Source organism: Salvelinus sp. IW2-2015, linkage group LG20 (genome assembly GCF_002910315.2).
Source record: "Salvelinus sp. IW2-2015 linkage group LG20, ASM291031v2, whole genome shotgun sequence".
Lineage (NCBI taxonomy): Eukaryota > Metazoa > Chordata > Actinopteri > Salmoniformes > Salmonidae > Salvelinus > Salvelinus sp. IW2-2015.
The window spans coordinates 70855748-70873728 of NC_036860.1; the positions used below are offsets into that span (position 1 = coordinate 70855748).

The window sequence follows — 17981 nt, forward strand, 5'->3', positions numbered from 1 at the left end:
TTAGAAACAGTTTATTCCATCTTAAATTTTATCGATTATTTAAGTTTTAGGGTACCTGAGGTTGGATTAGGAACGTTGTTTGAAATGTTTGGACCAAGTTTACAGGTAACTTATTAAATACTTTGTGGGCATGTTGGGCGAGTTGAAACCGGTGTATTTCTGAATCAAACACGCCAAATAAATGGACATTTTTGGGACATAAAGAAGGACATTATCGAACAAAAGGACCATTTGTGATGTTTCTGGGATATTTTGGAGTGTCAACAGAAGAAGATCTTCAAAGGTAAGGCATTAATTATATCGCTATTTCTGACGTTTGTGGCGCAACTGTCTGGTCCTCAGATAATCGCATGGTCTGCTTTCGCCATAAAGCCCTTTTGAAATCTGACACAGCGTCTGGATTAACAAGAAGTTAAGCTTTATTTTGATGTATTACACATATATTTTCATGAATGTTGAATATTGATATTCCTGTAGTTTGAAATTGGCGCGCTGCCATATCACTGAATTTTGTCAAATCGATCCCGCTAAAGGGATTGGCGCGTGAAGGGATCCATAAGAGGCTAAATCACTGTTAGAATAGTGTTTTAACTACAATATGCAGAACAATGTTTAAAAAATCAGGAGTGTTCAAACTACTGCAAAAACGCCTAGCTTTGGTGTATAAATTGCATAGTTGCGTGGTTATGCACAGCACTAGAATGTTCTACAAGGTATTTGAACAACAGTGTCGCTTTGAATACATAGAGTATTTGGGTCATACTATCGAGGGCAGTGTAATGTAGTGCTCAGACAACAGTAGATGTGGGACAATACTGCTCGGAGGACGAGGGAGAAATCCTGGTCGGAGAGAAGTATAGGAATACACCAAACTGACAGGTTGTATAATAATTAGGCCTTACATAACCATAGGGAGAATATACCTGCTTTTGACAACAGAGGTCATTTCCAGTATCCACTGCCAGTTCTGTCACTGAGCAGCACATACACAAACACGGAAATCGTACAAACGCAACGTAAAATGCATGCAAACATAATAACAGGCATGCAGAGCACATATACCCACACAAATGTGTGCCCTCAAATGTGTGCCCTCTACAGACAAGGCAACATGCCGACACACACACACACACACACACGAGGAAGAGGACCAGAGCAGACCCCACTCTCAGTGGGAGAATATAGGACTAGCTGATCCAGGTGTAACCTGCCATCTCTCTCAAAGGTCCCTGACAGATAGAGTACAAGCAGCAGGGTTGGAGGGGGGAGAGAGACAGAGAGAGTGTGTGAGGGAGAAAAATAAAGAAAAAGAGAGTAGGCGTTTCCAGCATGGTGAGGGATGGGTTGGAGTGGAGAGATAGAGTGAGAAAGAGAGAGAGAGACTTAGAGAGATGGAAACAAGAGACAAAGAAAATATAGTCTGGACTTCCACTATGGTGGGGGAATGAGATTAGCTAGGCTGACTGCCTCAAACCAGTCTCCTCTGAAAGGACCAGACGCTGCTTTGCTGGCAGTCTGAGCCCTGCGGAACATCAAACCTTCACCAAACACCCCTGACGTTTAGCCCAGCATATTTAACAGACCCTGTCTATTATAAACCTCCTCTTCCAGCCAAAGCAAAGCACTCTCCACTCACGTACACACAACCCAGTTTCCTTTTCACCACCACTTACACAAAACCGTAACGCCTATCATACTGTCACTGTCATGGTCCAAACCTAACGACGAGAGGACACTTATTAAACCGACACTGTCATGAATCTGCTACTCACGATTATACCCGCTTCGCTCAGGGAGAGAAATTGACACACTCCATGGATTAATATAAGAGAGTTCGGGCTTGTTGAGGGAGGTTAGGGCTTGGAGGGGGGTGCATGTTGGCAGGCAGTAGTGGGCTGCAATATCCCTGAAGCTTCGCTGAGGGTAGTGCGAAGGATGGGGGTGGGGGGGGTGGGGGGGGGTGGTGGAAGCGGGCGATATCGCGACGTGAGCAGGTGGTAGGGGATAAGCAGAAAGGCGCCACAGGGGAAGCGCCTTTAGCGTGTCACTTTAGCTTGTCAGGCTCCGTCTGCAGGTTTCTCTGATGATATGGGCGAAAGGAACAGAAAGATCATGTTGGCTAGCGCTCTTACACTGCTGGCAGCAGTTGGATGGATGGTTGGAATGTGTGTAGGTAAGGTAGAGAGTGAAAGGAGGAGGAGAGAAGAGGGGCTGTGTGTGTGAATCTGTTTGAATGGTCTCACTTCTAAGCAATTCTGAGTGGTCCAATTTCAATCACATTCACTCACACCTGCGGTTGGAATGTGCTGAAATTCTCCATTGCAACCACTGACATAGTCCCTTTAAATCTGGGCTCGTGGTTTCAGAGGTACTATAAGAAGTAGGGGCTTTGGTTTTTATCTTGAATGGCAGCTTACCTTAAAAGTGTCTGCAATGTATTTTTCCCTTGAATAAGTATAGTCTTTCAGTTCTGGCACTGAGGCGCATGCAGGACTCGTCTCACACTGTGCCTTTGGTTCCCATTTGATGCAATTAAAATGCTCCTGACATTCAGCCGCTTTAAAGGCAGAGTGATCCTTAAATTGAACAATACCCCGAGGACCATTACAGAGCTGCACTTACACGGCTAAAGCTGTGCTCATATCGACTTTATCTTCCCTTTTATGAGTTTGTTTTTTAAATGGGATGTTTTTTTAATTGGAGGCCTTGGCGTCGTTACTAGTTGAGTGTAACTTTGAACCTGACCTAGTGAATCTGCCTTGACCTTCGAGGGATGTTGTTGACAATAGCCATCTGGTTTACAGTATCTGAAGCCACCCGCCCATTGCTTTGATGCTATTCCACCATCAGATGAGACCAAAAGCTATTGGAGAAATGAAAGAAGAGTCCATTGATTGAGGCCTAAGATCATTCTCCCACGAAGAGTCGCCTTGAAGATAAAGCCCATGTTGAGGCGGCATAACACTTGGTCATGCCAAGTGTATGTTGCAGGGAGAGATGAAGTGAAGGGGAGAGGAGCATGCTATTCCCACCATCCAACCACATACCACAGGTCTCTAGTAATGAAGAAGCCTTGTATCAAACAATCCCTTCGCATAACCCACAGATTTACCCCTTGTACACACCCAGGCCAGAGCTAACACCCACACAAATACTCAGTCACACCAAATCCACAGATGTAGCTCGTACACACTTGACGCCACTCAAGGCATCTGCCACTCACCCACTCTTAAGCACGTACGCACAACAGACACACACCAGTCAAACCTGCAGATACCACACACACACATGGATGTGACAACATACTGTTGTTACTGGTGTAATTAGAGTACTATTTAACAAACTAAACCCCAAACACGAGACAACTACCAACATGCCAGATGGACGAACGGACACACACACACACACACACACACACACACACACACACACCACACACACACACACACACACACACACACACACCACAACACACCACACACACAACACCACACACACACACACACACATCACACACACACACACACGCGCGTTTTTGTTCTTCTATTCTCAATGGGGACATTAAATGTATTTACATGCCTATTTTTCCTGACCCCTAACCCTAAACGTAACCCTAACTTATCCTGTAATCGTAACCCAAACCATAAACCTAACCCTAACCTAACCACTAATCCTTACCTAACCCTAATTCTAATTCTAACCCTAAACCTTACGCTTAAAATAGCCTTTGTCCTCCCTGGGGACGTGATAAATGGGGAGAATTTTCCTTGTTTTAACTATCCTTTGTGGGACTTTGGGGATTTTAGGTCCCCACAAGGATAGAAGAACCCCCCCCCCCACCACACACAACACACACACACACTTCTTTGTCCTGCCCTGAACATAGAGAGCCCGTTGTTTCTCTATGGTGTAGTAGGTCAGGGCGGTATTCTAGTTTATAATTTCTATGATGTGTTCTAGTTTATATTTTCTATGTTGGTGTTTTGTATGATTCCCAATTAGAGGCAGCTGGTAATCGTTGTCTCTAATTGGGGATCATACTTAAGTAACTATTTTTCCCACCTGTGTTTGTGGGATATTGTTTTGTGTTTGTGCATGTGCACCACGTAGTCACATTTAGTTGTTCGTTTATTGATATATTTTGTTTTGTTTAAGTTTCTCTTTGAATTAAATATGTGGAACTCAACATCCGCTGTGCCTTGGTCCCGTTCTAACGACAGCCGTGACAGAATATCCCACCAAAAGAGGACCAAACAGCGTATCCACGAGGTAAAGGAGTTTTGGACATGGGAAGAAGTGATGCGTGGATGCGAGACCCTTCCTTGGCGGCAGACGGAAGGTAATAATGGAGGACAGCGACGACGCCAGGGTTCGCGTCCACAGAGGACAACCCCAAGATTTTTTTTGGGGGGGGGGGGCACAATGGGTGGCCGGCTGAGCCGCGGGAAGAGCCAGAGCACATAGAGAAGTGGTCAGTCGACCCAAGGAGAGTGCCAGAGCCCACATGGGAGTCGATGGAACAGTGTGAGGAAGGATACCGGAGAATGGAGTTGGCTAGGAGTATGCAGCAGCGCAAGCGTGCTGAAGAGCGGGTCATCAGTCCGGTGCCATATGTGACGGCTCCACGCACCAGATCTCCAGTGCTCCTCCTCAGCCCGGTATGTCCTGTGCCGGTTCCTCGCACTCGCCATGAGGAGCGTGTCGTCAGTCCACTGCCAAAGAATCTTGGGGGGGCACATGGAGCTGGCGGTCGAGCAGCGGAGAGTGCCAGAGCCTGTGTGGGAGTCGGAGGAGGAATTCAATGAAAGATTCCGGAGAGAGGTGGTAGCGATGTGAATGCTGCAGCACACTCGTCCTGAAGTGCGTGTCCCCAGTCCGGTACGTCCTGTGCCAGCTCCCCGCACTCTCCCTGAAGAGCCAGAGACCATCAGGGAGGCGATGGAGAGAGAGAGGAGAGAGATATTGTTGTGCAAGTGTGTTCTGCTCAACATTCAACCAGAGGATCCGGTTAGCAGTCTGGTGAAACCTGTACCGGCTCCGCACATCTGGACTCCAGTGCGCCTCCCCAGTCCGGTACGTCCTGTGCATTCTTCCAGCACTCGCCCAGAAGTGTGTGTCACCAGTCTGGTGCCACCTGTACCGGCTCCACGCACTAGGCCTCCAGTGCGCATTCACAGTCCAGAGCTTCCGGTGACGGTCCACAGTCCGGAACCTCCTGCGACGGTCCACAGTCCGGAACCTCCTGCGACGGTCCACAGTCCGGAACCTCCTGCGACGGTCCACAGTCCGGAACCTCCTGCGACGGTCCACAGTCCAGAACCTCAGCGAGGGTCAACGGTCCGGAACCTCCAGCGAGGGTCAACTGTCTGGAGCTTCCAGGAAAGGCATCAAGTCCAGCTCCAGGGCAGGAGCCTTCCTCTGCACCGGTGGCCAGTCCGGCACGGTGTCCAGTCCAGCTCCAAGGCCGGAGCCTTCCTCTGCGCCGGTGCCAGTCCAGGCACGGCGACCAGCCCACTCCATGGCCGGAGCCTTCTTCTGCGCCGATGCCCAGTCCAAGTACGGCGGCCAGCCCAGCTCCATGGCCGGGACCCTTCTTCTCGCCGATGCCCAGTCCAGGCACGGCGTCCAACCCAGCTCCAGGGCCGGGGCCTCCTCTGCGCCGGTGCCCAGTTCAGGCAGGGCGGCCAGCCCAGCTCCATGGCCGGAGCCTTCTTCTACGCCGATGCCCAGTCCAGGCACGGCGTCCAACCCAGCTCCAGGGCCGGGGCCCTCCTCTGTGCCGGCGCCCAGTCCAGCCACGGTGTTCAGCCTGGCGCCATGGTCGGATCCTGGGTCTGGGGGGGGCTACGACCCTCACCGGAGCCGCCACTAGTCACCCCCCCTAACCCCATAGAGAGCCCTTGTTTCTCTATGGTGTAGTAGGTCAGGGCATGACTAGGGGGTATTTGTCACGTCCTGACCATAGAGAGTCCTTATTTTCCATGGTGGAGTAGGTCAGGGCGTGACTGGGGGGTTAGTCTAGTTTATATTTTCTATGTGGGGTTCTAGTTTTGTTTTCTATGTTGGTGGTTGGTATGATTCCCAATTAGAGGCAGCCAGCTATCGTTGTCTCTAATTGGGGATCATATTTAAGTATAATTTTTCCACCTGTGTTTGGTGGGATATTGTTTATGTGTAGCTGCATGTTAGCACTCCATTGTCGTCACGTTTCGTTGATTTCTTTATTGTTTTGTTTTGTGTGTTTCTCTATTAAATATGTGGAAACCATATCGCGCTGCACCTTGGTCCGATGATTATTCCAGCGAACGTGACAGTATTCTAGTTTATAATTTCTATGTTGTGTTCTAGTTTATATTTTCTATGTTGGTGTTTTGTATGATTCCCAATTAGAGGCAGCTGGTAATCGTTGTCTCTAATTAGGGATCATATTTAAGTAGCTATTTTTCCCACCTGTGTTTGTGGGATATTGTTTTGTGTTTGTGCATGTGCACCACGTAGTCACGTTTAGTTGTTCGTTTATTGATATATTTTGCTTTGTTTAAGTTTCTCTTTGAATTAAATATGTGGAACTCAACATCCGCTGCGCCTTGGTCCCGTTCTTACGACAGCCGTGACATTCCTGCCCACTCAAAAAATACCTTATTATAACTTTATCCCCTGACAGTCCCTGTGTGAACCCGGGGCCCTGGCAGTACTCCCTTCTGGTCTCTTGCACATGGGCAAGACGCCACACCCCACCGAAGAGAAGTGATTTTGATGGGCAGTTTCAACAACAGTGTCAACAAACACTGCAAGGCAACCGTAAAAGTGCTGTAAGCAGTTTGGTCACCACTAATCTAGGCTAAACAGAGACTCTGGCTACATTTCATTCTGCAAACTTCTTCATGGATCAGATAAGAAAGCAATATGGCGGAAGGCAATATGAAACTCCACTTAACAGAGGGCAAGATGGAGCTATAGGCATGTTTCTGATAGTATCCCAGTAAATGAAGCCTTGATCAGCAAAGTGGAGAGAAATAGGAGGATGGGATGAATAGCTTATGCAACAAGATGCAGCCACTGCTTTGAAAGCTTTACGTTTGAACTTCCAGTTGGTTCCCTTTTCCACCTGACAAACACATTATGTCAGCCACCTAGGTAAAAACCTGTCGCCGGGCTTCAGTCGGCTCAGGTCGTCCCTAGATAACTCGGCTATAATCCATCTTGTGATGTGGTAGGCTATATTTGACACTTCACAAAAGCATTCAGCCATCTAGGTACTGAAATACGGATGACTGGATTCACCTGATAACCTGAAAACTATTATGGGTGTTGAGATCTGCCCAAGTTTGACGTCAGTTGCCAACCAACCAGTTAGAAATGAGATTTCATTAGCACCCAGAGCAATCTGGCTTAATGTCATAAAAGGCTACTGCAGACCAAGATGCACTTGAAGATGTAATAAGGGGGGAAAGAAGGTAAACCACTATGATAGTGATTCAAAGAAGAGGGATAGTTTACCACCTGGAAATATCTATGAGGAGAGGAAAAAAGCTATTTGGAGAGGGGAAAAAGCTGTAGCCTATATCTCAAAGGCATAATATGAGGGGGGAAAAGTGAGCTACTGAATGAGCAACTGAATGACGGCAATTTTACAGCATTTGGACAAGAAAATGACCATACCCTATTTTCAAAAGGGGATAATTATTAACAACTAAAGTGGCCGTAGTAGGTCTGCGCGAGATGGAGTGAGCGGTGGCAGTTGATAGGCGTGTGATGGGGGCTTGTAGACCGCAAAGCAGAGCATCCACTGTCACAAGCACTTTTAGAAACTTGTTTCCCAGCCTGGTCTCATAGACTAGACGTAACATAGTAAAAGTAAATCGGGGACACGCAAATTAGTATGATATGTTACGTTTGGTATGGTTCCATAAGACAGATGGAAAAGGGTGGTTGGTCGGGGTGGATGGGTAAGCGTACAATGCGAATATCTAACAACCCAAAGGTTGCAAGTTCGAATTTCATCACGGACTACTTTAGCATTTTAGCTAATTAGAAACTTTTCAACTACTATTACTTTTGAGCTACTTTGCGACTACTTAGCATGTTAGCTAACCCTTTGCCTAACACTAACACTAACCCTAACCTTAACCCTTTATAGCTAACTCTTCCCCTAACCTGGGGTTGGGTGGTATCCAGATTTTCATAGCGTTATACTGTCCTTCTCTTATATCGGGATAAATGGTATTCCCGGATTATATCAAGGGGACGCCCAAAAACGCAAAAAAAAACATTGGGCTTCTATTACCAGAATGCTAACAAAATTAGCACAAGTAATAGCGAATTTCAATGGAGGCTGCTAGCTTAATATGCAAACGAGCGGCATGTGTACACGCTGTGTCTTTGTGGAGTCTGGAGTCGCTAGGGCAACAGGGCTCTCTGCTCTGCTCAGGGAAGAGAGGGAGGAGAAGACTTGCCGAGAACGGAGAGGAGAAAAAACGTAAGGAAATCAAGATAGTGGCAGCTGTACAAATAACTAATCCAAAGAACTTTGACTTCTTAAACATGGCAGAAAGCTGGCACTACATGATGCCCTGTCACCTTATTAATTCAGCCACTTACTTAGATTAACTAGCAAGTTAAATATAGGGTTCGGTTTAAGGCAAAATTCTGAGTTTTTCACACCAATTATAATTTTTTAAATGCAGGTGTAAAATGCTTCTTATCGTAATTTCTGCTCGGAATCAGATGCATTTTCTGCTTCAGTTGCACTTCTCCACTCGGATGAGAACTCACGAACAGGCATTCTATCAGCATACAGCTCTCTGACTGATGTGTAGCTACTTTACTCCAGTACTTTTCTCGTGTAGCCAGCAGCAGTCCAATCCAATTCCATTCACCCAATGTGCTCCAAACAGGGATGCCATGTCCGCAGTTTTTCTGCTAAATTGGGCAACTTTGAAAACGATTTGAAAACGTATTGGTCCTAGGTTGCGGGTTTTTGGGCTACTTCTACTTGCTACGTGGCCGCCATGGCATTTCTCTTAAAAAAATACAAGTCTATTTCATTGTGACCTGCTGCTGCTGACTATCAGGCAATGAGGCAGAGTGTTGAGAGAGCGTGTGTTGAGAGAGCACTGCAGCATGCAGCTTAGTCCACTATTGGCTGAGTCAAGTGAGTGAGAGGAGACAGAGCAGCACATGCGCACATCGTGACAACTTTTTACATTTTAATGGAAGTTATAGAACTCCATGGTGTGCTTCTGTTATGGTGAAAAGTCCTCAATGAAACTGACATTAAATGTGGCGAATGATACATTTGCATCTGTTGGCCATCGAGTAGCCTATTCATTTATATGCCATTGCAGGCTACTGTAGGCTAACATTTGATACAATAAATATGTTGAAATGACTATATTACTGGAGTCGTTGCAAATCAATTTGTGCCACTTGTGTAGCCAACCTGGAGCTGTCAAACAAATGTAATAAATAGCCTATAGCCTATAGTGTATTGTTGTTGTAGCCTTGTGTTATTATGCAATTATTAATGGCCATGTTTAGTTAATTAACTTGGAAGTTCTAAAAGCTCTATCGCAATTGCCGATCAGTTGTTGGAATGCATTAGACTGACTGCAACATTCAGTCAGATTAGGCTACAGGTAAAAAATAAAAATAAAAAGTAGAAATAAACACTGGCTGTTGTTGACAAGCATATTCAGTTAATATACAGTTCCAGTCAAAAGTTTGGACACACCTACTCATTCAAGGGGTTTTCTTTATTTTTACTATTTTCTACATTGTAGAATCATAGTGAAGACATCAAAACTATGAAATAACACATACGGAATCATGTAGTAACCAAAAAAGCGTTAAACAAGATTTTATATGAGATTCTTCAAAGTAGCCACCCTTTGCCTTGATGACAGCTTTGCACACTCTTGGAATTCTCTCAACCAGCTTCATGAGGGTAGTCAATTGGAATGCATTTCAATTATCAGGTGTGCCTTGTAAAAAGTTAATTTGTGGAATTTTTTTCCTTCTTAATGCATTTGAACCAATCAGTTGTGTTTTGACATGGTAGGGGTGGTATACAGAACACAGCCATATTTGGTAAAATATCAAGTCCATATTATGACAAGAACAGCTCAAATAAGCAAAGAGAAATGACAGTCCATCATTACTTTAAGACATGAAGGTCAGTCAATCCTGAAAATTTCAAGAACTTTCAAAGTTTCTTCAAGTGCAGTTGCAAAAACCATCAAGAGCTATGATGAAACTGGCTCTCATGAGGACCGCCACAGGAAAGGAAGACCCAGAGTTACCTCTGCTGCAGAGGATAAGTTCATTAGAGTTACCAGCCTCAGACATTGCAGCCCAAATATATGCTTCACAGAGTTCAAGTAACAGACACATCTCAACATAAACTGTTCAGAGGAGACTGTGTGAATCAGGCCTTCATGGTCGATTTGCTGCAAAGAAATCACTGCTAAAGGACATCAATAAGAAGAAGAGACTTGCTTACTCCGAAGAAAGACGAGCAATGGATATTAGACCGGTGGAAATCTGTCCTTTGGTCTGATGAGTCCAAATTGTTATTTTTGTTTCCAACCGCCATGTCTTTGTGAGATGCAGAATAGGTGAATGGATGTGTGGTTCCCACCGTGAAGCATGGAGGAGGTGTGATGGTGTGGGGATGCTTGCTGGTGACACTATCCATGATTTATTTCAAATTCAAGGCACACTTAACCAGCATGGGTACCACAGCATTCTGCAGCGATACACCATACCATCTGGTTTGCACTTAGTGGGACTATCATTTGTTTTTCAACAGGACAATGACCCAACACACCTCTAGGCTGTGTAAGGGCTATTTGATCAAGAAGGAGAATGATGGAGTGCTGCATCAGATGACCTGGCCTCCACAATCACCTGACCTCAACCCAATGGAGATGGTTTGGGATGAGTTGGACCAGGGAGTGAAGGAAAAGCAGCCAACAAGTGCTCAGCATGTGGGAACTCCTTCAAGACTCGTGGAAAAGCATTCCAGGTGAAGCTGGTTGAGAGAATGCCAAGAGTGTGCAAAGCTGTCATCAAGGAAAAGGGTGGCTACTTTGAAGAATCTGAAATATTTGTATTTATTTAACTAGGCAAGTCAGTCAAGAACAAATTCTACTTTACAATGACGGCCCACTGGGGAACAGTGGGTTAACTGCCTTGTTCAGGGGCAGAATGACAGATTTTCACCTTGTCAGTTTAGGGATTCAATCCAGCAACCTTTGGATTGAATTCCTGGCCTAACGCTCTAACCACTAGGCTACCTGCCACACTTTTTTGGTTACTCCATGATTCCACGTGTTATTTTTTAGTTTTGATGTCTTCACTATTATTCTACAATGTAGAAAATAGTAAAAATGAAGAAAAACCCTTAAATTAGTAGGTGTGTCCAAACTTTTGACTGGTACTGTACATATTATTCATATTTAATTCAGTGGTTGAAATTACGACCCCATCCTCAGTAGTCTATTCCAGCAGGCTATTGTGAAACACAAGCACTTCTTACCTCGAAATCGCCAAGCTATTCATGTTGAATAAATTACTCTGTTAATTTGAACTAAGCAAGCTGCTAAATTGTTCAGTTTACATCTTGCCTATGTTACTGTAGCCTATCTGAAATAAGATGTAGGCCTATCAGGGGCTATAGGCTAGCTGCATCTATCTAAGCAAACTATGGCAAGGTTGAATTACAATCATAAACCCAGATTTTAATCTCTAGCCTATGCTTATTGAAATGACAAGTCAATCTCGTAAATGGGTCATTTATAACTGTTTGTAGTCTTAACATCTGGTTTGTGGTATATGTCCAATATACCAAGGCTGACGGCTGTATGCAGGCACTCTGCGTTGCATCAAGCTTAAGAACAGCCCTTCGCCATGGTATATTGGCCATATACCATACCCCGTAGTGCCTTATTGCTTAATCATAGCAGTCAGACAAGTTAAATCGACATCCATTGATCGAAAATGATCTGACGAGTTTAATAAGGACAACTTATCTTTTCTCTTGCAACATATTCAAATTCGTTTGCAATAATTATTATTTTGATGAAAACCGAATTTTGATTCTAATGTCGTTACAATTTATCCCGATAGTCCTTAATTTGCTCAATAACGTTATGGTAAAAGGGTTTTATTGTATCAATGTGGCAACTCCTGTCTTGCTGTGAAGAAAACAAATAGGCTAGTTTTCAGGCTTTTTGCATGGGTTTTGAGTGGTCACAGAAAGTGAAACATTGATTTTCCCTAACGGCAAGAACTCCAATCCGTTTTACACGTAGCCTAGGCTACAATTAGGAAACATGACTGACGCTCACGATGAGTGTGAGATAATTTGATATAGGTGTGGCCCTTATGGGACTCACTCACGTATCGATTTTCACAACGAACACCACTAACAAAACAACTTCTACTGTAATTGTAATTACAGTGACGGCATCGTCCGGGTAGCCACGCACAACACACAGGAGTGGACATAACTGTAGCATACGGTAACACTGAGCATATTCCAATACCCACACAAATATTTGGTGAATTGACAACAGGGTGAGTTTCATGTTTTAGAATGAGCTAAAACAATAGTCTAGGCTACTTATAACAAACTAGTCATGCCTAGGCTATTCTACTCGCATGCATCCCTATTTGGAGATAGAGGTGCACCTCTATTCCTGAGTTCCTATCAATAAACAGTCAAGTTTCCCCTAGCCAGGTCACTCGCACCGACACCGATGGGTTGCTACCTACACCCATGTCACAGACAAAGAATGTCGATTCAAAAGCAACAGCAACATTGCAGAAGTGTGAGACAATTCTGGTAACAATTATATAGCTCAGTGCGTAGCCTATTCGACCGAAACAAAATGTCCCACATCTGGCAAGACTAAAACGCTCAGGAAGGTTGGCTGGCTACGTTCACGGACACAATAAAAGATGCCAGACAAACACGACATAGAGGGAGCATATCAGTCTCAGTAGCTGGAAAGGAATGTCACTTGGTATTGATAATGCTATAAACTACATCTGATCAATAGGCTACCTTACCTATTCACAACGCATCACAGCATCTTGTTGGAGAAAACACTGTTGCTCGAATATCTTTGATCGGAACAGAGAACATTCGCTTTCCGAACACTACAAAACATGACATTATCTGAAATAAACTCCACTATGTTACAGCATGCGACTGAAGCGACGCCCCAGAGCGCCAGTGTGTAGACAGGTTGGTTACCTTGCGCAATTAAATCGCCGGTTTCAGGACCTCCTTGCGCGCAGCACTCCGAGTATAAACTTTTCTTAAATCCCGTGTTCGCCTGCTCGTTCTGGATCCCTCCGTTCCAAGCAAGTCGGGAATGTGTTGAGCAACGGTTCAGTGACAACGTCAATTTCGTGGAGTCTCCACCCACGGCACCAAGAGAGACCCAATAGGCGGGTTGTTGAAACGGTCATTGGCTAAATCGACAAATACAGTGTTATTACAAGGTAATTGAAAAGTATGTGCAATATCGGTAACCATTTTCTATTCCTTCTGGAGTGAGGAATAGGCGAAATATTTGTCTCCTTTATGTTTCTCCCTGCACAATTACGAAATAGATTGTGATACATCACGAGGAATAACTATCATCAAGAGACATTCAAATAACAATTTAAAAACAGAATATCTAATATGACATTCACCAAATGTAATAATTCCTGCTTGTTTTAAATCTAAGCAGAAAAGCCTACATTGAAATGTCTGCTTTCCTATCACCCATACATCTCCAGAACCTGCCACAATAATTACAACCAAATGAAACATGTGGGCAATATCATTTATCTCTTCCTCTCTTATGTACATCTAATCTAATTAAACTTTCAGTGCCCCCATTAGAGAGTTATGACCAAATAATCCCTCTTAACTCCTGTACTCTGCCAGCCTCTCCACTTGAAGATTGTGATGTGTGATTGTCACTGAGGCAACAGAGAAGCATTGTGAAAGTAATTCATCAATGTGTGTATTATACAGAATGTGCCTTATAAGTGTGTGGGGGGGCTCCCGAGTGGCACAGTGGTCTAAGGCACTGCATCCTGGTTAGGGGAGGTTTTGGCCGAGGGGGCTTTACTTGGCTCATCGTACTCTAGCAACTCCTAGTGGTGGGCCGGGCGCCTGCAGGCTGACTTCGGTTGTCAGTTGAACAGTGTTTCTTTCGACACATTGGTGTGGCTGGCTGGCGGGGGTTAAGGGATATGAGATCTAGTCACAAAATGACCATGAATCAGTCGTTGTTACCGACAACAGTCTTTTGTGTGGCTAATATGAAGAAGAAGAGTTGAATTAGAAGAATATCAGGTTTGCAGTTACTGTACTGGAAGGAAAATCCACAATCTATGAGAACATATACTACATGACCAAATGTATGTGGACCCTTGCTCGTCAAACATCTCATTCCAAAATCATGGGCGTTAACGTGGAGTTGGTCCACCATTTGCTGCTATAACAGCCTTAACTCTTCTGGGAAAGCTTTCCACTAGATGTTGGAACATTGCTGCGGGGACTTGCTTCCATTCAGCCACAAGAGCATTAGCGAGGTCGTCACTAATGTTGGGCAATTAGACGTTGCTCGCAGTCGTTGTTCCAATTCGATGGGGTTGAGGCTCTATGCAGGCCGGTAAAGTTCTTTCACACCGATCTCGACAAGCCATTTCTGTATGGGCCTCGCTTTGTGCATGGGGGCATTGTCATGCTGAAACAGCAAAGGGCCTTCCCCAAACGGTTGCCACAAAGTTGGAAGCACAGAATCATCTAGAATGTCATTGAATGCTGTAGCGTTAAGATTTCCCTTCAAGGGGCCTAACCTGAACCACGAAAAACTGCCCCAGACCATTATTCCTCCTCCACCAAACTTTACAGTTGGCACTATGCATTGGGGCAGGTAGCTTTCTCCTGGCATCCGCCAAACCCAGATTCGGTCCATCGGACTGCTTAGATGGTGAATCTTGATTCATCACTCCTAACGAGAACACGTTTCCACTGTTCCACGAGTCCAATGCGCGCGACGCTTTACCACTTTAAGCCAACACTTGGCATTGCGCATGGTGATTTTAGGCTTGTGTGCGCTGCTCGCCATGGAAACCCAACTTCATGAAGATCCTGACAAAACAAGTTATTGTGCTGAGGTTGCTTCCAGAGCAAATTTGAATTCGTTAGTGAGTTTGCAACCGAAGGGGTGGGATCACGAGATTAGGTTATTTTTACACACTACACGCTTCAGCAACTTGGCTGGTCCATTCTGTGAGTTTGTTGGCCTACCATTTGCGTTGAGTCCGTTGTGTGCTCCTAACTTTTCCACTTCACAATAACAGCACTTACGGTGACCAGGGCAGCTCTAGCAGGGCATAAAATTTTGAACAAACTGACTTGTTGGAAAGGTGACATCCTATGACTGTGCCATGTTGAAAATTCACTGAAGCTCTTCAGTAAGGCCATTCTAGCTGCCATTGTTTTTCTGTGGAGTGCACCGGTGCCCAATTTATACCCCTGTCAGCAACGGGTGTGGCTTGAAATTAGCCAAATACACAATTTTAAAAGGAGTGATCCACATACTGTTTGTATATATAGTGTATTGTGGGTTGGCACACAGCGACTTTGAAATTGGAAGCAAATTAACTCAACCAATTTCAACAGCTGGGGTGCCCTCTTAAGAAACTGTGGCTCGACTGGAAGGCCAAGCGATCTGCCTCCTACTTGTGACTTCCTTGGGCCCATTTTATTGCCAGTTAATCTGCTGAGACATTGATTGTTTTGCTACTTGACATGTTTCTCTGAATAAATAAAGAAAAAAAAAAGGGAATTTTTAAAAGGGTGGGAGGGAATTAAGAATGGGGTTTTTTTGAAAGGTGAAAAAAACGCCAGCGTCATAATGGTTCAAATGAACAACACCAACAATATGATGACGGGAGTGTCTAGAAGAAAACAAAATGATGCCATTGATATTGTCCTCTGCCAAACTTCCATTATCTAGTGAATGTTCAAAACCATTTTCAGTTCGGTTTTAAGGGTTTTTAATGCCATATGTGACAAGTGTGTGGTGAAGTTATTGAAGATTTACTTGCGCTATCCCCTTAGGCATGTACAGTTCCTCTACGAAGGGCATCTAATAGTCGGTCAGAGGTTCAAGGCTTCCTTGTTAGGAAGTGGATGGAAAAAGCCTGTGAGATATGAATGAGAAGAAAATTACTTTTTCAAATTGTCATCTGAGAATACTGATATTTTGTCTCTTTCCTTTATCCTAACCACTGTGAGACACACATACACACATAACTGTACACACACCCACAGAGGAGGCTTGGAGACACAGTCAGCAGCAGGCAGTGTCCTGCAAGGCTACTACCTTGGCAGTTTTGGGTAAGTTAAAAGTTATGGATTGAAAGAAGCCAAATAACAATCAAATCAAAGTTTATTCATCATTATCTATGCACAGAATACTGTATGAACTGTGCAATGAAAATGCAGTCGCAGTAAATACATCTGGAGTGGTAGTCACAGGTAGAAAAGTCATAGGACGATAAAGACGATACATCAACATTTTGGCTGTGCAGGCTGTTAAATTAACTTGTGTTTATTGGTACCACCTAACCATTTGGCCTATAAACCTCTGGGGTTGGGGTGAGGACAGAGATTTTTGTCTATCTTCTGACGAGACTGTCACAACAATACCCAAGGGGCGGACTGGCCATCTGGCATTTCGGGCAAATGCAAATGCAGATTTAACATTATCGGGTTATAATGGGTGCCTCAAGGAAATAATGGGCCAGTGTTTGGGCCTTCAGGAAAAAAATGGTTCGGTGTGGGGGCCTCAAGCGGAAAAAAATGGGCCAGGTGTGTTAGAAATTGCCGCAGCCGAATTTCTCGGGTCCCAGCTCCGCCCTGACAATACCAATCAGTTGTGTGGATCTTTGCGCGGAGCTCCCAAACAGTCCCATCTAATGAAAAATTATACTGCCACTGTAAATAATATTGGAACTAGATTAAGATATACATTTACAGATTAGAAGAAAAACCTATCTTTTAATGTGAAAGCAGGGCTTTGTACTTAAAACCCAGTCGTGAATGAGGCTATTCCAAAACTCATAAGTATCACCAGATAGTAGGAGATTAAGGCCTGCCCTCCATTCAGCCTACACATGCCAGGACTCGACAAAATCATCTCCCCTGCCTGTACAAGTCATATGACGGCACAAAATGCACAAAAGCAGAATTTCGCTATGATTATTGAAGATGCGGGCGAAGTTTCCCCTGATTACCATGGCTGGTTAAGCATGACGAAAGGCCTCCATTTTGTTGCCATGGTGAGGATATTACTCCCTGCCTGTGAGGAGATAGCAGCTAGCGTCGTATGAAGACCTTCTCTCTCTATTTCTTTAGGCTTTAAAAAGTAGCTTAATTTCCGAGCGGGGTTATTCTATTCGCTGTGCCTGCAGACAATTACTGTCTTAATCGTGTCCGGATTGATTGGGCAGAGAGGCCTTTATACGTATCTATCACAGACACATTAGTCACGTCAGGAGCACTCACCATTGTTAGGGACTGGTATTAGTTAATTAAATCAAATCCAATTGTATTTGTCACATGCGCCGAATACAACAGGTGTAGACCTTACAGTGAAATGCTACTTACAAGCCCTTAACCAACAATGCATTTTAAGAAAATACCCCCAAAAAAGTATGAGATAAGAATAAACAATAAATTAAAGCAGTAAAAAACAATGGCGGGCTATATACAGGGGGTACCGGTACAAAGTCAATGTCAATGTGCAGGGCCACCCGTGTTGAGGTAATTGAGGTAATATGTACATGTAGGTAGAGCTATTAAAGTGACTATGCATAGATAATAACAGAGAGTAGCAGCATCGTTCCAAGGGAGGGGGGCAATGCAATAGGCCTTCCTCTGCACCGCCTGGTATAGAGGTCTG

The 17981-nt window shown here is 44.5% G+C and overlaps 1 pseudogene; it reads right to left on the reverse strand.

Annotated features, from left to right (window-relative positions):
• Nucleotides 1–13352, reverse strand: part of LOC111981105 (junction plakoglobin-like) — a 70034-nt pseudogene extending 56682 nt beyond the window's left edge.
• Nucleotides 13353–17981: the final 4629 nt, after the last annotated feature.